At 43.9% G+C, this 22,268-nt stretch overlaps 1 long non-coding RNA gene across 1 annotated transcript in view; it reads right to left on the minus strand.

Annotated features, from left to right (window-relative positions):
• Nucleotides 1-22,268, minus strand: part of LOC103879741 — a 61,343-nt gene that overhangs the window by 15,647 nt on the left and 23,428 nt on the right. The window lies entirely within an intron of this gene.

The raw sequence follows: 22,268 nt of genomic DNA on the forward strand, positions 1-22,268 counted from the left end.
AATCAGCAAGCCCTGTGCTCATGACCCTTCTGGACCTTGCCCCAGGTAACCCTCCATCTGGTTGTTGTTCATCTGTATCCTTTGTAGTAACCTTAAACTGGTAAACACAAGTAAACCATTTTCCTGAGTTCTGCATTGCCGTATCAAATTATCAACCCTGAGGACGGGGTTGTGGGAGCCCCCATGTGTAGCCATGTTGGACGGAAGTATGGGCAACCTGGGGACCCGCTAGTTGTGATTGGTGTTTGAAGTTGGGGACAGTTTCCTGGGACTGAGCCCTTAATCTGTGGGGTCTGCGTTAACTCCAGGTATTTGGTGTCAGAATTGAACTAAATGTGGTGTACCCTGGTGTCTAGAGAGTTGGAAAATTGGTTGGGATGGGGAAAAACCCCCCACACATTTGGTGTCAGAAATATTATGTGAATGTAGTATAGAAGAAAACAGGCTTTTCCCTTTCAGATGAAAAAGGTGATAAAATAATGTGTGGGTAGGTTGATAGTAGTCAAGAAAAATGGGTAATGGGATTGTAAGAACTTAGCCATGCTTCTTTCATGCACCTGGGGAGACTGGTCTATCTATGTTTGTGCCATCTGCTTGGCAGGACTTGTCCCTGTAGCAGAGAAATGTGTCTCACCAAGCCTGTGGTCTGGTTAACACCATCACTGCGATGAACACACAGACACTGCATATTTACTGTTATCCTTTTGTTTTCCTTAATTTAAATATAGGCATGTTTAATTTTTCATGCCTCAACTTAAATGAAAATAATGGCATTATTCTTTAAGTCTTGTTTTATTTTTGATATGGTTTGGCTTTGCCCCTACCCAAATCTCACCTTGAATTGTAATAATCCCTATGTGTCAAGGGCAGGGCCGGGTGGAGAGAACTGAATGATGGGGGTGGTTTTCCCCATGCTGTTCTCATAGTGCAGTTAATGAGTCTCACACAATCTGATGGTTTTATAAATGGGAGTTCCCCTGCACAAGCTCTCTTGCTTGCTGCCATGGAAGACATGACTTAGCTCCTCATTCGCCTTCTGCCATGATGGTGAGGTCTCCCCAGCCATGAGGAACTGTGAGTCCATTAAACTTCTTTCCTTTATAAATTACCTATTATTAGGTATGTCCTTATTAGCAGTGTGAGAACAAACTAATACAATTTTTCTCTGAGTCATTTTTCCCCATGAAAAAACGTTTTCTCTATTTAAGATGTTTCTTCCTGAAACTAATGTCAAACGACCGTCTAAGTTTGTTTTATTTTGAAAGAATGGCTGCTGAGGTGCCTCTGGGGAGCTTGAGCTAAGGTAAAGCTTACAAACCTTTAGCTTTGGCATTTCCCAAACTGCATGTCTTGAGTGCTAGTCTCAACATAGTAGATGGGGTTTTTCTTCTGTTGTTTTTCTTTTTCTCTTCTTTTCTCTTTTCCTTCTTTTCCTTCTCCTTCTCTTCCTTCTCCTCCTCCTTCTTTTCTTCCTTCTCTTCTTCTCCTTCTCTTCCTCCTCCTTCTTCCCCTCCTCCTCCTCCTCCTTCGTCTTCTTTGTCTTCATCTTCTTCTTCGTCTTCTTTTTTGTCTTTGTCGTCTTCTTCATCTTCTTCTTGTCTTCCTCCTCTTCTTCATCTTCGTCTTCGTCGTTGTCATCTTGTTGCCGGAATCTCACTCTGATGTCCAGGCTGGAGTACAGTGGTGTAATATTGGTTCACTGCCCCTACCTCCCAGGTTGAAGCCATCCTCCCACCTCAGCCTCCCAAACAGGTGCATTCCACCGTGCCTGGCTATTTTTTTGTATGTTTTGTAGAGCTAGAGTCTTGCTATGTTGCCCAGGCTAGTCTTGAACTCCTGGGCTAAAGCACTCACCCTCCTTGGCCTCCCAAAGTGTTGGGATAGTAGGCGTGAGCCACCACACCCAGCCCGTAGATGGTTTTTACAGGGATTCTGTGGTTATAAGAGTGTGGGATATGCTTAGTTAAGTAAAGATAAGCAGATTTTATTATTGCATGACTTCTGAAGTCCTTCATTGTACCCATTTATTTTCTAAATCTCCAACAGAGACAGGCTGTGGAGTGGAGCACACATTCTACTTGTGGAGAGTTACTTCCATTACCTATTTCACTGTTTTTGAGGAATGCATATTAATATCTCTGGGCATACTAATGCTCCATAAAATACATTTTGGGGACATAAAGGAGTCTGTTTTGCTTTATGACATAAAGCAATCTGTTCTAAAATCCCACTCATTTTTATTAATGAAATTTCATTACACAATCTTATTAGTAAATATATGTATGTAAAAGACATTTATTGAGGCAATGTAATGGACTTTGGGGTGAGAAGGCTAACCAGAGTTCAAATCCTGGAAATGCTACTGACATGCAGTACAAGCTTCAGTTAATCTCTTAGAACCACAGTCGTCTTATCTTCTGTAACAAGATAATCACAGCAGTCACTGGTTGCCCTTGCTGACTCTACTTGGGGGTAGGAGGTGAAAGAAGTACTGGTGAAGCTTGAGAGTGCAATTAAAGGGAGATGGATATCCTAAAAACCAGCCCAATTGAGGCAGGAAAATAGAGTCTGGAGGCAAGGAACATAAGGCTGATTCACACTTCAGCTATCACAGGAAATATCCTCTCCATAGGGTGTAGGCCAAGTAAATGACTTGATCACTTCATCCTCTTCATTTATATAGGGCATACCCCAAGTCGAGGGTATGTAAACTCCCTAAAATTCTGTTACGGGGCCTTTGAGTCCCTGTGCTTAGGCCTGCTCCCACACTGCGGAGTGTACTTTCATTTTCAATGAAACCATTCATTCCTTCTTTGCTTTTTGCATTTTGTCCAATTCTTTGTTCAAGATGCCAAGAACCTGGAAACCCTCCACCGTTAACACGATGTCTGTTCAGCCACCAAGCTTGATAAAGTGCCCAGTGACAGTGACACTGCAGTGTGATATAGAGAAGAGGAGAGAGGGGAGCTAGTACAAGGACAGTCTGCATCCCATCTTTGGCAGGGCAAGATCCTGGCAGATGTCTGAACAGCACATGGACTCCTCCGCTAAAAGCATCTTGCTGTGTATCCTGTGGACTCTGGTTTAAACATACCAGCCTCCTCCAGGAAGACTACCTGTTGGGCAAGGGTCCCCTGGGTATAGGCTGCTATGGAAGGAATACGATGGGGTTTCTTGCCTTAGGGGTTGCGCAAGGAAGGCTGCTGCTTAGAGGGAAGGAGAAGGCTCAAACCTGCTGTTGAGGTAGAGATTTCTTGAAAGAAAAGATGGTAGCAATCACTTCATGAATGGTCACTATGTTCCCAGAAGGTCTGAGTCCTGAAGACCTTCCTCTGAAGCCTCAGTAAATTTACTTAATCTAAGTGGGTCCAGGTGCTGGGGTAATTACCCTTGTCTCCTGCTAAATCACGGAGGTTTGGGGGGTTCCTTCACACCACCAATAAACTTGTTTGTGGAGGCCTAGAGTGTTTCTTCAGACCTACGATAAAACTTGTTTAATTCTAAATGGGTCCTGTTAAGAATTGCTTCGTTATTTTGTCTATTTTGGAAAGGCCAAGGCAAAACTCTTGGTGGGCTTTTGTTACATCCCAGCCTTTGTATAAGGGCACTAGCTCTTAATATTCAACTTAACCACTCAATACTGAAACAGTTGTTATGGAGGCCTGCGTTAGTGAGACCTGGCCTGCCACAACTTAGGGAGACAAGAATTTTTGTCTTTCAACATTTCAATTATGATATATTTGGATGTTGATGGTCTTGTGTTTGTCCTACTTGGAGTTCTTTGAGCTTCTTGATACGTGAATTAATGGGTTTTAATTAAATTTCGGAAGTTTTCAGCTATTTCTTTTAATTTGTGTGTGTGTGCGCGTGCTCCTTTTGAGAGGAGGTGGCAGCTGGGCTTCCTGGGTCGGGCAGGGGCTCAGAAAGCTGTGAAACTCAGTCATTTCCTGCATCACAACTTATTTTGGTCCTGGATGAATAATATTGAAGATACATGCTTAAAATATTCCTAACATCAGAATCTGTACATGTGTTTTCTTCCCCAAGAAAGCTATAAACAGTGAAAAGTTTGCTATAAGCTTCCCTGTGTCCTCTCTCCCTCTCTCCCTTCCCCCTCCCCTGAAACTAAAAGGAATGTTAAAAGCCCGCTTTTCTGTGACCAGCAGACCTTATCTATGCTCCCAATTCTAATTCCTTGTAAACACAATTTGTAAAACCCTGTGAGATCCTGTCTCCTTTGCCATGCTGCTGCAAGGTCACAAAGTAGATAAAACTTAAGTTACAATTCCGGTTTTCCTCAAGACCTGAGACATGTTAATTGTCTTTGTTTCTCACTCTGGTAACATCTTCCCGCCGCGCGTATTTCCCGCCTTAAAGAGTTTAAAAGGGGATCGAAAAATCTAACACTGGCTACCCGTTCGGGACCCCTTCCACGCTATGGAAGCTTTGTACTGTCCCTCTGCTTAATGAAGCCTACAGCTTTTTTTTCTCTTGGTCCCATTCGTGTCTCTCTTGCCGCAGGCTGCCGCCACACCAATTCTTTGGCATGGCTAAGGCAAGAACCTTTTGCCGTTGCACTTTCTCTCCACTCCTGTACTTACATTACAAATATGTTGGTGCCCCACTTTTCTCCGAAGCTCTGCTCATTTGTCTTTATTTTCCCTCCTATTATTTCTACTCTTTCTCTGTATTCTTCAAATATATGATCTCTATTGATCTATCTTCAGGTTTGCCGATTCTTTCTTTGGTTCCTGTTTTTGTGCTTTTAAACTCCAGAATTTTCATTTGGTTCTTTCTTACAATTTCTGTCTTTGTATTGATATTCTGTATTTGATGAGACATTGTCACTAGGCTTCCGTTAAACGTGGTTCCCTTTAGATCTTTGAACACATGTATAACAGCTGCAGTGACTTGGCTGAGCAAGTTCAGTGATTTGACTATCTTCTTTCCTGATCTTCCCATTAAGCTTCTGGCAGGTCTGCCTCAGTTGGTATCACACCCAGCTGTTAGCCTCCACTAATTGCTAGGTGATTGGTCTGTTGTTCTTGACAGTGCCTTGGGGCAGAAATTGCTCTACAGTCTGATTCAGTTGAAGTCAAGCCCCTTGGCAGGGGCAGGGTATTGCCAGTCTTTGAGATTTGCTTCCACCCCCTGTGGACCGAACCTCTGTACTATAGTAGGAGCTGGGGGAAAAGGAGGAATAGTTTTTCACCAGCTGCCCCATCCAGATCCTGTCTATGGAGCAGGAGCCATGGATGTGGGGTAGGGGATAGCATCAGGAACTGGTATCATCAGCCACCTATTTCTCTGCTGTGATTTGCAAGGAACTAATTTTCCAGTCTCCCTTACCAAATGGCTTCTGGCTGGGTTTAGCCAATAGGAAGTGCTAGTGGAAGACTGGCATGTTGGAGAGGGGGAGAAGCCAGAAATTTCATTCTCTCTCACTTTGCTTTGGGTTGGTATCCTTGGCAGGCTGTGTCTCCTCTGCGGCACTGACTACTCCAACCAGCCCTCTTTTTGCGGTTCCATTTGCCATTGGGCAGTGGGAAATCATGCAGTGTAATTCTCCACTCTAGGTTGAAACTATAGTTGTAGCTTTATCTGGATGGCCTGGCAAATAGCCTCTAGTAATCTCGCTTTCTCCCATAATCCTTCTGTCTTAGTGTTCCCAGACCACACTGAGGGCCAGGCTGCTGTTTCTCGTGGCCCAATAACGAGATGCAGGTGGACGGGAGGAAGCGCGTTTTTGTTTCTGCAACCAGTTACAGGGAGAAGGCCTGGAAATTATCACCAAACTCAGAATTACGAAGTTTTCTAGAGCTTATATACCTTCTAAGGTATATGTCTATATGTAAGTGTGCATTCATCTAAAGACTTAAGTGATTAACTTCTTTTAATCTATACCTAAGGTCTGAGTCTTGAAGACCTTCCTCTGGAGCCTCAGTGAATTTACTTAATCTAAATGGGTCCAGGTGCTGGGGTGATTACCCTAATCTTGTCTCCTGCTAAATCATGGAGGTTTGGGGAGTTTCTTCAGACCCCCAGTAAACTTGTCTGTGGAGGCCTGGGGAGTTTCTTTAGACTCACAGTGAAACCTGTTTAGTCATGCTTTAAGGTACAGGAAAGGCCTGGGCAAAACTCTTGGTGGGCTTTTGTTACATTCTAGCCTTTGTGTAAGGGTACTGGCTCTTTCAGCTTTTAATATTTAATATAGCCACTCAGTCGGTGCTGAAACAGTTGTTATGGAGGCCTGTGTTAGTGAGACCCAGCCTGCCACATTAGTATAGTAGTAGTGTCTTGCTGTAGCGAACCTCTTAGTCACTTCACTATGTGATACCTTACCTTGTTTTAATATGAATAGACTCTCCCTTAGCTGAGAAAGCCAGACGAAAGGACTCCATTTGGCTCCTTCATTTGCAAGACATCAAGGGCTCCTTAACCCACCCCCTTCTTCAAGGACTTGTGCACGCTGACTCCCAGCACATCAAAGAGTGCAATTAACTGATAAGGTATGGTGGCAAGCTATGTCCTCAGTTCCCAGAAATTTGCCCGAGTGATAGTACCCTAAGCCCCTGCGTTTGTGTCCGGTACATAGCACCCAAAGCCCTCGCACCTATCACCTTGTGATGGATTTAAAGCCCCTACACCTGGAACTGTTTGTTTTCCTGTAACCATTTGTCTTTTTAACTTTTTTTTTTTTGCTTGTTTTACTTCTGTAAGATTGCTACAGCTAGGCTCCCCCTCCCCTCTCTAAATCAAAGTATAAAAGAAAATCTAGCCCCTTCTTTGGGGCCAAGAGAATTTTGAGTGCTAGCCATCTCTCGGCCACCGGCTAATAAAAGACTCCTGAATTAATCTCAAAGTGTGGCGTTTCTCTGTAACTCGCTTGGTTACAACATTTGGAGGCCCCAGCGAGAGTTTCACCACCGGGTGAGAGCCGGAATCGTTCCAGGCTCCCCCGGACAGATGGCGGACTTATAAGGGAGGTGCCACCTGAAGATGTTCCAGGGCCCCATAAGACCCCATCTTCCGGAGGGGAATGGATCGACCACCGGTGTGTGCCCACAAAAATTCAACTCCTGAGTCCTCAGTTTCTGGTCCCGGGAAGGTAAGTCAGATCTGACTTTCTCTAGGAGGGAAGGGGCTCCGACGAGGGCCCTTCCTTTTGACTCTGCCCACATTCCAGGACGCTGGAGGACAGAGTTCTGGTTTTCTGTTAGGCACCTCTGTGTCTCTCTGGGAGGGAAGCGGCCCTGACAAGGGCCCTCCCTTGACTCTGCCCGCGTTCCAGGACACTGGAGGACAGAGTCCTGGTTTCTGGCAGGCCGGCCTCTGTTAAGACTAGTCTCTCTCTCTCTCTCATTCTTTCCCTCCCTCCCTCTTTATCTCTTTTCCTTCTCTCTTTCAGGTCTCCCGGCGACCTGTTTTAGAACGGGAATAAGAAAACTGTTATAAACTGTGTGAATGAGTGCGTGAATGTGGAGTTCAAGGGCTTGCGCTTGAATTTCCAGTTTGTAGCTCCACGGCAAAAGCTACGGAGTTCGAGAGGGCCCTCACCTGCGGTTCCATGGGGGACCTCATAAGGCTTAGGGCAGCATGGGGCATAGCTCCATCTGAGCTGGAGGTTTATACCGGCCTGCTAATGCTAAGAGCGCAAGTCCCCTCAGAGGGAGTGGCCAGGCCGGCATCTGACTGATCCCATCACAAGACCCCCTTCCCTTGTCTGCCTATAAAAATTGTCATAATTGTTTATATACCCCAGTATCTATTATCCTGTTTAGTGTCTATTGTCCTGTCTGGTGTCTAAGTTTAGTATGTCAGGTCGTCGATGTTGCCCAAGACAACTGGGCAAGGACTTCGTCTAAGTCCTGAGTGCAGATTTTCTAACACAGGAGGTCTCAGGCGTGTCTCTTCCTGTTGCTGGGCCCTGAGGCCAGGTGCGCCTCTGCCAGTTTACAAAACAACCTCCTTCCCCAGCGGCAGGGGCTCCCCCACCCGACCCGACCCGCAGTGGAGGAGCGGGAGAGGACGGCGCCGGACCCCCTCCCCCAGGGACCCCCTTGGGCGCCCAGCTCCTGCGCCTTCAGGCGTCAAAGCCACCGACTTCCCCCAAGCACCAGCACGTCCACACCCAGCTCAGAACTCGGGAGCCCAGTCTGCTGCGGTGACCTTGGCCCCGGGCCAGACTTCTGAGCTGGGCTTGCAGCGCCTGATGGGGCCTGGAGGCGGGGTGGGGGACCTCGGAGTTGTCCTGGCAACCCACTGCTGCCCAGGATGGCTCCTCCCAGCCTGAAAAGGTCCAAGTGGCCCCTTTCCTCCTCATCCCCATACCTTACACCCCGCACATCCCGTTTTCCTGTGTTACAGCAAGTCCAGCGCCTCCAAGACTTTGCTCTGCTCTCCCTCCTAAAACTCTTAAAGGGCCAAGTTTGAACTTTTTGCCTTCGAGTTGTGGAGACACAAAAATATTTAGGCTATAAGTCAGGAAAGGGGGATCACATAGGTCCCACTAGCCTCGGACCCGCCTCTTGTCCTCTCCCTAAATCTCGGAGCTTAAGGAAGCAGACCTTATGTGGCAAGAAGCGCTGGCTGTAGCTGTTTTCCTACTTCTTTTGGTTGTGATACTTCTGTTCTTCCAATACCCCAGCCCCCCAGGTCGTGAATTTCTCTGTCCATGCTGGGTTTAATATCTCTGCTCAAACCTTGTTAAATTGCCTCCAGAATGGGAAACTTCTTCCCGGCCTCATAAAGATTGGAGCCCTCTCCAATATATGTTACAAAATTTCTCTCTAGCCTTCTCAGAGGATTATGGGGTCTGCCTTAAAAAAGGCAAACTCCAACACTCTGAGAAGTGGAATGGCCAAAGTTTGGAGCCGGGTAGCCCCCAGAGGGTCACTGAACCTCGCAATTGTTCAGGCTGTGTGGCTGGCGGGTTGTGGCTGGAACTCCTGGTCACCCCGATCAGTTTCTCTACATTGATCAATGGCTGAGTTTGGTCCGGAGCCTTCCTCCATGGCTCCAGCCATGCGCCCTTCGTAATCCTACCTCCAAGGTCCTTTTGAGCCAGATCTCACTTTCTCCTCGACCCTCAGCCGGCTCGGCTCCTCCTGTATTGCCTCTTTCTGAAGAAGGGGAAAGTCTACCTCACCCAGTTCCGCTGCCTTATAACCCTCCTGCTCCCTTAGAATCTCCCCTTGTCAGGCCGGGCGCGGTGGCTCAAGCCTGTAATCCCAGCACTTTGGGAGGCCGAGGCGGGTGGATCACAAGGTCAGGAGATCGAGACTATCCTGGCTAACATGGTGAAACCCCGTCTCTACTAAAAATACAAAAAACTAGCCGGGCGCGGTAGCGGGTGCCTGTAGTCCCAGCTACTTGGGAGGAGGCGGGAGAATGGCGTCAACCCGCGAGGCGGAGCTTGCAGTGAGCAGACAACGCGGCGCTGCACCCCAGCCTGGGAGACACAGTGAGAATCCGTCTAAAAAAAAAAAAAAAAAAAAAAGAATCTCCCCTTGTCTCCTCGACTAAGTCCCCTGTGGGCTCTCCGCCTATTGCTTCTGGATTGCGGCTGGGGAGGAGGAGGTAGCCCCCTCCTCCCACTGAGAGAGGCACAAATCCCTCTGGGGGATGAGTGCTCAGCTCCATTCTTAGTTTATGTCCGCTTCTTCTGACCTGTACAACTGGAAAGCTCATAATTCCCCCTTTTCTGAAAAGCCCCAGGTCTTGACCTCACTAATGTAGTCTATGCTCTGGACCCACCTGGGATGACTGTCAACAACTCCTTTTAACCCTCTGAAGAGTAGGAATGTATTCCAAGAGAAGCCAGAAAGTATTTCCTTACATCAGCCGGTAGACCGGAGGGGGGAGCCAAAAACCTCCAGGAGGAGGTTTTCCCCTCTACCCGGCCTGATTGAGATCCAAACTCCTCGAACTCCTCGGGTGGGAAGAGAGCTTTGGATAATTTCACTGGTATCTCCTTGCGGGTATCAAGGGAGGCGCTCAAAAACCCATGAATCTGTTTAAGTCAACTGAAGTTGTCCAGGGGCCTGAAGAGTCACCTGGAGCGTTTTTACAAGGCCTCCAGGAGGCCTATCGGACATACACCCCTTTTGACCCCGCGAGAATAGCCGTGCTATTAATTTGGCATTTGTGGCTCAGGCAGCCCCTGATATCGGAAAAAAGTTACAAAAACTGAAGGGTTTGCTGGCATGAACATTAGCCAGCTTTTAGAAGTAGCCCAGAGAGTTTTTGACAATCGAGAGTTAGAGAAACAAAAACAAGCAGCTCAGGCAGCTGAAAAGGCTGCTGCTGAAGCATCCAAAAGACAAGTGGAAATGTTAGTGGTGGCCATCCAGGAAGCCAGAAAGGAAGGGCCCCCATCACAGAACACTAGCCAGGGAACCCCGGGTCCACGCCAGAAAGGCCAGAAAAGACAGCAGGCTCCCCTACAAAAAAAACCCAATGCGCTTATTGCAAGCAGATAGGACACTGGAAAAAAGAATGCCCATTAAAGCCAGAGGAGAAACCAGAAAAGAAAAGGTCCTCACCCTCCCCGCAGCAGAGGAATCTGATGATTTAAAGGGCCGGGGCTCCCTCTCACTTGGCTCCCCAGAGCCCATGGTGACCGCCACAGTGGAGGGCCATGGCGACGCTGTGTCGCCTATTTGTCTAGAAGACTGGACCCAGTGACCTCCAGGTGGCCAAATTGTCAGCGGGCTGTTGTGGGCACAGCAAGCCTGGTTCAGGAGGCTGATAAACTGACTCTAGGTCAAAATTTAACCCTTACGGCTCCTCATGCCATACTTTGCTGCAAAGTGCTTCTGGCAAATGGTTGTCAAATGCTCCCCATCCTGCAGTATCAGAGTTTACCGTTAGATCAGCCTCGTTTAACTTTCTCTCCCACAAGGTGTTTAAATCCAGCTACTTTGCTCCCTGATCCAGACTTCACCACACCTGTCCATGACTGCCAGAAACTGTTAGAGACTATGGAAACTAACCGATCTGATCTCCAAGATATGCCTTTAAAGGAGGCGGACACCACCGTGTTCACAGATAGTAGCAGCTTCCTTAAGCAAGGAGTAGGAAAGGCTGGTGCGGCTATTACTACGGAGACGGATAACTGTAGACTCAGGCTTGCTGGCTGGTACCTCAGCACAAAAAGCTGAATTAGTCACTCGCACTCAGGCCCTCCAATGGGTAAGGACAAACGTATTAACATTTACACTGACAGCAGGTATGCTTTTGCACCGTGCATGTACACGGAGCCATCTACCAAGAGTGGGGGCTACTCACCTCAGCAGGAAAGGCTATCAAAAACAAAGAAGAAATTTTGGCCCTGCTTGAAGCTGTTTGGCTCCCTCAACAGGTGGCTGTAATTCACTGCAAAGGACATCAAAAAGAAGAGCAGACTCTGCAGCCTGGGAGGCAGCTGGACTCCCAGTCGTGCCTCTGACCCTGCTGCCTGCAGTGTCCTTTCTGCAACCTGACTTGCCAGATCACCCAGAATATTCCCCAGAGGAGGAAAAAGGCTTTGGATCTTCAGGCCGGTACAAATCAGCAAGAAGGAGTAAAACTGGCCCAGCTTCTAAGGAGCCATTTCAAGATCCCCCCCACCTTCAGGACTTAGTTAACCAAGCAGCTCTCCGGTGTATGGCTTGTGCCCAGGTAAACGCCAAGCAAGGTCCTAAACCTAGCTCAGGCCACCGCCTCCAGGGAGACTCGCCAGGAGAAAGGTGGGAAATTGACTTTACAGAAATAAAACCACACCAGGCAGGGTACAAATACCTTCTGGTACTAGTAGACACCTTTTCTGGATAGACTGAGGCATTTGCCACCAAAAACGAGACTGCCATCACGGTAGTTTGGTTTTCACCCAATGAAACCATCCTTCGACATGGGCTGCCTGCTGCCATAGGGTCTGATAATGGACTGGCCTTCACCTTGTCCATAGCTCAGTCAGTCAGTAAGGTATTAAACATTCAATGGAAGCTTCATTGTGCCTATCCACCCCAGAGCTTTGGGCAGGTAGAACACATGAATCGCACTCTAAAAAATACTCTTACAAAATTGATCTTAGAGACCGGTAAAAAATTAGGTAAGACTCCTTTCTTTAACCCTTCTTAAAGTAAGATGCACTCCACTCCTTACCAGGCTGAGTGTTTACCTTTTGAAATCATGTATAGGAGGGCTCCGCCTATGTTGCCTAAGCTAAAGGATATCCATTTAGCAGAAATCTCACAAGCGAATTTATTACAGTACCTACAGTCTCTCCAACAGGTGTGAAATATCATCCAGCCACTTGTCCGGGGAGCTCATCCCAATCCAGTTCCTGACCAGATGGGGCCCTGCCACTCATTCCAGCCAGGTGATGCGGTGTTTGTTAAAAAGTTCCAGAAAGAAGGACTCACTTCTGCTTAGAAAGGACCTCATACTGTCATCCTCACCACACCGACAACTCTGAAAGTGGACAGCATTCCTGCTTAGATTCATCACTCTCACATCAAAAAGGCCAACAGAGCCCAACAAGAAACATAGGTCCCCAAGCCTAGGCCAGGCCCCTTAAAACTGCGTCTAAGTCGAGTGAAGCCATTACATTAATTCTTTTTATTTACCTCTCTTGTTTGTTTCCACCTGTTATGCCCTCTGTGCCTTCCTATTATTTTCTCCTCGCTTCTTTCACAACAGGACGTGTATTTGTAAACACTACTTGGAAGGCAGGAACCTCCAAAAAGTCTCTTCTGCAGTCGATTCATGTGCTTTGTTGCGCGTACCCATGAAGAACCACGCAACCTGCTGGTCATAGGAGCGGGGAATGTCAGCCTTGCTGCAGGGTTCGGACACACAGGAAGCCAGACTGGATGTAAAAACTCTAAAAGTGCCGGGCGCGGTGGCTCAAGCCTGTAATCCCAGCACTTTGGGAGGCCGAGACGGGCGGATCACGAGGTCAGGAGATCGAGACCATCCTGGCTAACACGGTGAAACCCCGTCTCTACTAAAAAATACAAAAAACTAGCCGGGCGCAGTGGCGGGCGCCTGTAGTCCCAACTACTTGGGAGGCTGAGGCAAGAGAATGGCGTGAACCCGGGAGGCGGAGCTTGCAGTGAGCTGAGATCCGGCCACTGCACTCCAGCCTGGGCGGCAGAGCGAGACTCCGTCTCAAAAAAAAAAAAAAAACAAAAAAAAAAAAAAACTCTAAAAGTGAAAAAAAAAAAAAAAGGGACTCCAGAGCGTTGACTTTTACCTCTGTCCTAAAAATCACCCTGACTCCAGTTGTTAAGATTCTTATCAGTTTTTCTGCCCTCACTGGTCATGTGTGACCCTAGCCACTTACCCTAGAGGATCAACCCAGTCCTCAACCCTCTCCATAACTCACACTTACCGTCCTAGACCTGTGAAAAATTGTACTGTGAAAAATTGTCCTAGACCTGTGAAAAATTGTACTGTGAAAAATTGTAACCCTCTTACTATAACTGTCTGTAACCCTGGTTCAGCTCCATGGTATTATGACCTGTCATAGAGATTAAGGCTTTATATCTCGAGATTTAACGTTAAAACTATGTTCATCATCCAGAAAATCTAGATAAACAATAGGAAAATACCACCCCCTGGTACCAAAGTATATTTAACTAGAATCCATGGCTGACTACTTTAATCACTAGGTTAGCTAGCCCCCTTCTCCTCCTACTGTTAGGCTTAGTCTTCAGGCCGTGTATATTAAATTGGTTTCTTAACTTTGTAAAGCAACGCATAGCTTATGTATCTTAAAACCCAGTATAACTCCCTTGTTATAACTGAGGAATCGATGATTTGATTCCCCAAAAACACAAGTAGGGAATGTGATACCCTACCTTGTTTTAATATGAATAGACTCTCCCTTAGCTGAGAGAGCCAGACGGACGCCACTTGGCTCCTTCATTTGCAAGACATCAAGGGCTCCTTAACCGACCCCCTTCCTCAAGGACTTAACTTGTGCACGCTGACTCCCAGCACATCAAAGAGTGCAATTAATTAACTGATAAGGTATGGTGGCAAGCTATGTCCGCAGTTCCCAGAAATTCGCCTGGGTGATAGTACCCTAAGCCCCTGCATTTGTGTCCGGTAGATAGCACCCAAAGCCTTCGCACCTATCACCTTGTGATGGATTCAAAGCCCCTACACCTGGAACAGTTTGTTTTCCTGTAACCATTTGTCTTTTTAACTTTTTTTTTTTTTTTGCCTGTTTTACTTCTGTAAGATTGCTACAGCTAGGCTCCCCCTCCCCTCTCTAAACCAAAGTATAAAAGAAAATCTAGCCCCTTCTTTGAGGCTGAGATAATTTTGAGCACTAGCTATTTCCCGGTTGCCAGCTAATAAAAGACTCCTGAATTAGTCTCAAAGTGTGGCGTTTCTCTATAACTCACTTGTAACAACAACTATCTTTTGACTGGCTTCTTTGCTCTTCCATCACTTGTGTATCTAATATCTGGTTTTAAATTCCAACCCCCCTCCCTTGAAGTATCTAGAGTGGTTTCTGTTTTCCTGACTAGAACCTGATTCCCACTAGCCAAATTAGGAGCATTTAAGCTTAAACATAATACTAATTGACTCAAACACATATAAAAATGCATTCCTTATGATTCCCCCCAAAAAGAGAAAGCCCAAATTGCTAGTATTGGTGGACTCTTCTACACCAACTTCTTTCTTTGAACACTGGTAATTAGTAAAAAAATTAGTAAAAAATAAAGTAAAAGTTATCCCGCTTTTTCAGGCAGAATCATATTTCAGGAAAACCTAATAGCCCAAGTAGAAAACCTAATAGCCTAATAGCACTGTTCTTTACAGAAGGAGGCCAGCTAAATATGTCAAATGAATGTTAAAAGTAGAAAATCACTTTTTTCTAACTCCTAATAATTGATATGCACAAGGGCCATCAATGCATGCTAAAATCATAAGGTAAAACACTGGTAGGAAACCATGCCTTTACTTGGTAGTCAGAAGAGGGGAGTGCTAACTTTAAATGGAGAGATTTGGCTTTCACTACTTGGGGCAGATTGCATATTCCAAAGATGGATGGGAGGATTCTATATCCCGTTCCCATATGCTCTTTCAGTGTGATGTCAACACTCCTCCATCAAGAGGCAGAATCTTTGTTCTCTCTGTCTGAATCTGGGCTATCTTTGTAACTGCTTCAACCTACAGAGTGGAGAAGCGACACTGCATGATTTCTAAGGCTAGCTCTTAAAAGACAATACGGCTTTCGTCTGGTTCGCTTTCTCTCTCGGGATGCTTGCCCTTAGAACCCTGTCACTACATTGTGAGAAAGCCAAGGCCACATGAAGAGTTCACATAACTGCTATTACTATCTGCCAGTCGTGTGAGCAAATGAACCTTCAGATGATTTTAGCTCCCAACCTTCATTTAAGTTATTTTGCTGAGGTTCCAGACATCAAGAAGCAAAGACAAGCTGTTCCAGCTATGCTTTGTCCAAATTCAGGAGTTGCAGAAATCATGAAAAATACTAAATAATTATGGTGGTTTAAAGACATGTTTTTGCATAATTTGTTATATAAGAGATAATGAATACACTACTCAAACTTTGCATCACCAGTAGTGGAACATTCTGACATGCACCTCCTAAATGTGATACAATATGAAGTAGACATTCCTCTGTGTACTGCCTATGAAGTATTGTTGCAGAATTTTGTTCCTTAGTTCTTGGCACATGACCAAGAAAATTTAGGCACACAGACACATTGAAGGGTGAGTAGGGCAGGATTTTATTGGGTGAAAAGGGATAAAAAATCTCAGCAAAGCGAGATGGAGTCCTGCTTACAGGCCCCCCACCTCACAGATTGAATCCCAGGCCACCACACAGGATCTGAAGAGGCCAGGCTCCTCCCACCTGCCCATGGTTCCACCCTGTTCCCCCAGTGCACATGTGGGCATGTGCAGAAAAGGCCCTGGTCGGGTTCCCTCATCTGCACAAAAGCATCTGATGTAAACACTTATGGGGCATGTTGGAGATTCTGCAGGGACCCCTTTTTATCTGCCTAGCCATTTGGGTGTCTCTGTATTACTGCCAAAAACATTAAACCTGAATCTAATTAAGGCTTTAGATCTATCATCTAGTTTACAGGAAACGGGAAAGAGAAACAGGCGAAATGTCACCATGAAGAAATGATCAGGCAAATCTGTATATAACATAAATAACCTGGTCTCTTAAATGCAAGTCAATGTCATTGAATAAAAAGATCCTCTTTCAGGTTAAAAGATTTAAGAGCATAGCCAAATATAAACCATGAACCTTGACTGGATTCAGTTTTGAGGGGAAAAAAAGATATAGGGACAACTGTTGAAATTTTAAGAAGGATTGTATATTAGGTGTCAAAGGGGAATTGTTTTGCTAGTTATGATAATGGCATTGTGGTTATGCAGGAGAATATCCTTATTTTCAGCAGATGCATGCTGAGATATTTAGTGGTAAAGTGATATGCGATATCAATAATATGCTTTAAAATGGGTCCAGCAGTATAATTGGAAAGTTACATACATATATAGAACATATAAGGGAAAGTGTTCATTGTTCAACCTAGCTGAAGGGTATCTTTTTTATTATTATTATTATTATACTTTAAGTTCTAGGGTACATGTGCACAACGTGCAGGTTTGTTACATAACTGAAGGGTATCTTAGTATTCATTGTATTATTCTTTCTAACTTTCTGAATGTTTTAAAAAGTATTTCCTAATGAAATTAAAGCCTGTGTGAAACAAATGTACTGATTGGATATTTACATTTTATGAAACATTCATTGATAAGAACTTGTGGGCTGGTGAATTTGGGAAAGAAGGGAGAAGTGTTAGTGATCAATTATGAGCTCATATGCTATTTCCAGTACTCTGGTGAAATTCACTGGGCATGCTTCCCATCTGCATGCATTCTTCCCAACACTACTCGCTGAACCTAGGCTGAGTGTTTGAACTTTTGTATTAGATGAAGGAGGTGAAGATATGAATTTCTTGAGTGATACTGTATATAAATATTATGTCTACACACAAAGCAATGTATTTGGCTTCTGACTTATCCATGGAGAAATGGTATGCAGTGTATAAAGCTTGGTATCTGAAAAATCTGTCATTTTTAAAGTACTACATTTTCTTTTTTTTTTTTTTTTTTTTTGAGACGGAGACGCGCTCTGTCACCCAGGCTGGAGTGCAGTGGCGCAATCTTGGCTCACTGTAGCCTCTGCCTCCCGGGTTCAAGTGATTCTCCTGCCTCAGCCTCCTGAGTAGCTGGGGTTACATGTACACGCCACCATGCCTGGCTAATTTTTGTATTTTTAGTAGAGACAGGGTTTTGCCATGTTGGCCAGGCTGGGCTCGAACTCCTGACCTCAGGTGATCTGCCTGCCTCAGCCTCCCAAAGTGTTGGGATTACAGGCGTGAGCCACATGCCCAGCTAAAGTACTACATTTTCAAATAAGCTTAGGTCTGCAGGCGATTAACATAGACAGATTTTCTTTACCAATGCAGGTTTATCTTTATTATCATGAGACTATTATTCTTTGTAAAAACTGTAATTCAATTTCAGACTAATATTTTAAATCTAGGATCAGTGAGGCAACTCAAAAAGCTCAGGTAATTAAAATTTTATTTCATCAGATGGTTCAACTTGATAAATGTGGGCTGTTCTAATTACAGATATTTTCTTGGTATAGTGATTGTGAGCTGTGCCTCATTTTCATACAAAAAATTGCAACTCTGATCCTTAATTGTGACTCAAATTCTCAGGAATACTCTTTAACTTTAAAACATTATCCAACAACATGTACCAAAAAGAACGCTTGAAAAAAACCTGTGAGCATCAGAAAACCTGGGTCTAGGCCTAGCTCTGCCGTTTACTCACTCTTGGTTCTCCCTTCAAAATATAATCCAAATTTGGCTCCTTCTTACAAATTTGGTGTCTACCACCCTGGTCCCAAACAAGATCATCTCTCCCCTGGATTATTACAAAACTGGTCCCTCTCATTTTGTTCTTGCCCCTACTGTAGAGTCTTCACATGCAGCAGAGTTGGATTAGGCCACTCCACTACTGGGGAACCTCCAGTAGGTTCCTATTTCTCTCAGAGTAGAAGCCTGATTCTTACAAAGGCCTACAAGACCCTTCATAGGTCGCACCTCAACGCAGGGGCACCATCTTCTAAGCCTCCATATGCTGACTGCTCCAAACTCTTTTGGCCTCCATTCTGTTTCTGGAACAGGCTAAGTATGAGTCTACGTCACACCATTGTGTTGGCTGTTGCTTCGGCCCAGGAAGCTCTCCACCCCTGCCAGTGACCTTCTCCTTACCTCCTTACATCTCTGTTCAATGTCATTTGATCCTTTAGGCCAATGGTCCCCAACCTTCTTGGCACCAGGGACCAGTTTCATGGAAGACAATTTTTCCATGGACCGGGGTTGGGGGATGGTTTGGCAATGATTCAAGCACATTACATTTATGGTGTACTTCATTTCTATTATTATTGTATTGTAATAAAAAATGAAATAAGTATACAACTCACCATAATGTAGAATCAGTGGGAGCCCTGAGCTTGATTTCCTGCAGCTTGACGGTCCCCTCTGGGAGACAGTGACAGATCATAAGATCATCATGCATTAGATTCTCGTAAGGAGTGTGCAACCTAGATTCCTCACATGTGGAGTTCACAGTAGGGCTTGTGCTCCTATGAGAATCTAATGCCACTGCTGATCTGACAGGAGGTGAAGCTCAGACGGTAATGCGAGCAATGGGGGGCAGCTATAAATACAGGTGAAGCTTTGCTCACTTGCCCACCACTCACCTCCTGCTGTGTGGCCCAGTCCTAGCAGGTCATGGACCAGTACCAGTCCATGGCCCAGAGGTTGGGGACCCCTGCTTTAGACCTTTTTGGACCACCCTACGTTAAAAATTATAGTTCCATTCTGCAACAATTTTTCCACACTTACGTCCATCTGATGGGTTATACATTGTATTTGTCTTTCTGTCCCCACTAGAATTCTAATAAATGGAAGCAGGAGTTTTTGTCCCTTCTGTTCACTGCTGTGTCTGAAAGCTGTTCCAATAGGGCTTTACAGGAGAGGGCACTAAATAAATATTTGTTGAATGCATACTAACTGAAAGTTGGTGGCCTTGGGCAGATGACTTCTTTCCATGCCTCAGCTTCTTCCTGTGTGTATTAAGATGGTTGCACAAACATTTCTCTAAGGACCTTCTAGTTTGAATATTCTATGATTCTAATATTTCTAGTTACTTCTGGGCAATACATTTATGGTGAAATTAAAGGATATTCTCTCTGACTTCTCAAAAGAAGACATACAGGCACCCAACAAGCATATGGAAAAATGTTCAACATCACAAATCGTTAGAGAAATGCAAATCAAAACCACAATGAGATACCACTTCACACCCGTCAGAATGGCTATTATTAAAAAGTCAAAAAACAGCAGATGGTGGCAAGGTTATGAAGAAAAGGGAACACTTATACGCTGCTGGTAAGACTGCAAATTAGTTTAGCTACTACAGAAAGCAGTTTGGACATTTCTCAAGGGACTTAGAACTAGCATTCAACCCAGCAATCCCATTACCGGGCATATACTCAAAAGATGATAAATTGTTCTACCATAAAGACACATGTACATGTATGTTCATAGTGCCCATCAATGGTAGTCTGGATAAATAAAATGTACATGTACATCATGGAATACTATGCAGCCATTAAAAAGAACGAGATCATGTCCTTTGCAGCAACATGGATGGAGCTGGAGGCCATTATCCTAAGCAAATTAACACAGGGGTAGAAAACCAAATAGCAAATGTTCTCACTTACAAGTGGGAGCTAAACAATGAGTACACATGGGCACAAAGAAAGGAACAACAGACATTCGGGCCTACTTGAGGGTGGAGGTTGGGAGGAGGGTGAGGATCAAAAAACTACTTATCGGGTACTATGCTTATTACCTGAGTGACAAAATAATCTGTACATCAAACCCTGCAATATGAAAGTTACCCATGTAACAAACCTGCACATGCACCCCTAAACCTAAAATAAAAATTGGAAAGAGAAAAAAAGGATATTTCGTCTGGATGGGTCATACAAAATGTAAAAAAATTCTGATAGTTACATGGAAGTCTCATCTTTTAAGAAAAGAGTCTATAAATTAGGCTTCAAGAAATACTGAAATTCTGTTACTAATTACATAATAAAAACTAAGAAGCTTTCATTGACTAAGGAGCTTGATAAAAATGTGACCTTTTTTTCAGCCAGTATTTTTAGTTTTCTAATTTATTTTGCTTATTAAGCATGGTTTTAATATTTTATAATTTATAAGTAAATTATATGTAATCATAAATGAGTGTAGTGCTTTGAGTAGAATTATATTTGATAGTATGCAGTTTTGTTTCATAATGTTAAATGATTGCTTTTATGAAATATCCCATCTCCTAATAAACCATTGTCATTTTTCTATAAATATATTTACTAATACAAGTGGCAAAAGGGAAGAATTACTCAAGATATTGAGGATCTTCCTGACACATTGTAAAGAATGTGACTCAAACTGGAGCTAAGACTACATATGATTTGAGAGGTTAAAATAATTTAATATAATATCAATTTAGCTCTGTTAAACTTGGGTTGACTCAAGTCTCTAAGGAACACACAAAAGTATTTATGAGAAATTATAATGTGTCTAGCAAGCTGTGCCTCAAATTCTTTATTATGAGTACTCTTTTGCCTTGGTGTATTGAAAAGCAATAAGTTAAGCAGCTTGGAAGCAAAATCTTGTTTAAAAAACTGAGATAAAATTTACACTCAGTGAAATGTACAGATCTTAAGGATATGGCTCAGTGAGTGTTGACTGGTCCATATAGCCATGTAACCCACACCCCTATCCTTTTTTCAATTATTTCATAAAATTCTTTTTTATTTGAAATAATTATAGATTCACATGCAGTTGTAAGAAATAACAGAGGGATCCCTTGTACCCTTTACCACAATGGTAACATCTTGCAAATCTGTCTAGTACAGTATCACAACCAGGATATTGACATTGATACAGTCAAGATACAGAACATTTCCGTCACCACAAGGATCCTTTTTGTTGCTCTTTCATAGACACACACACGTTTCCCTCCCACCACCACATCCTTCTTAGCCCCTGGCAACGACTCATCTGTTCTGCATTTCTATAATTTTGTCATTTTAAGAATGTTATATAACTGGAATTGTACAGTCTGAAACCTCGGGATTGGCTTTTTTCGCTCAGTAATTCTCTTGTGATTCATCCAGGTTTTTGCACATATCAACAGATTGTTCCTTTTTATTGTTGAGTAGTATTCCATGGTGTAGATGTATCCCGGTTTGTTTAATCATTTTAGCTTTTGAAGTACATCTGGGTTGTTTCCAGTTTGTGGTTATCAGGAATTGAGCTGCTCAATAAACTTTTGAATACAAGTTTTTGTGTGAACATGTCTTCACTTATCTGGCAGTGCAGTTCCCCAGAGTGTTCTTGCTGGATCCTATGGTAGTTATTTGTTTAGTTTTCTTTTTTCAATTGTCAAATTGGTCTCCAGAGTGGCTGTACCATTTTAAATTTCCCACTAAGCACTGCTTTCGCTGTATCCCACGAAATTTGATAAGTTGTATCACCATTTTCCTTCTTTCAAAATATTCTAAAATTTCTCAAGACTCTTTTTTTAAAACCCATGTGTATTTGCAAGTGTGTGGTTTTATTTCCGAATATTTTGGGATTTTTCTAGCTCTCTTTGTGTTGATTTTTTGTTTAATTCCATGTTGCTCTGAGAACATACTTTGTATGATTTCTATTTTACGTTGAGTTGTGATTTCTGAATTGGGATTTGGTCTACCTTAGTGAATATTCCATGTGAGCTTGAGAAGAATGTGTATTCCACTGTTGTTGGATGAAGTATTCTATAAATGTCAATTAAATTCAGTTGACCAATGGTTTATTGTTCAGTTCAACCACATCTATACTGATTTTTTGCCTGCTGCATCTATCAATTACTGATAGAGGGGTATTGAAGTCTCCAACTATAATAGTGATTTTTTTCTATTTCTCTTGCAGTTCCATCAGTTTTTGCCTTATATATTTTGATGCTCTGTTGTTAGGTGCACACACATTAAGGATTATTATGTCTTTTTGGAGAATTTACCCCTTTATCATTAATGTCTCTCTCTTCCTGATCATTTTCTTTGTTCTAAAGTTGGCTTTGTCTAAAACTTATATATATATATA

This window comes from Papio anubis, chromosome 19, assembly GCF_008728515.1.
Source record: "Papio anubis isolate 15944 chromosome 19, Panubis1.0, whole genome shotgun sequence".
Lineage (NCBI taxonomy): Eukaryota > Metazoa > Chordata > Mammalia > Primates > Cercopithecidae > Papio > Papio anubis.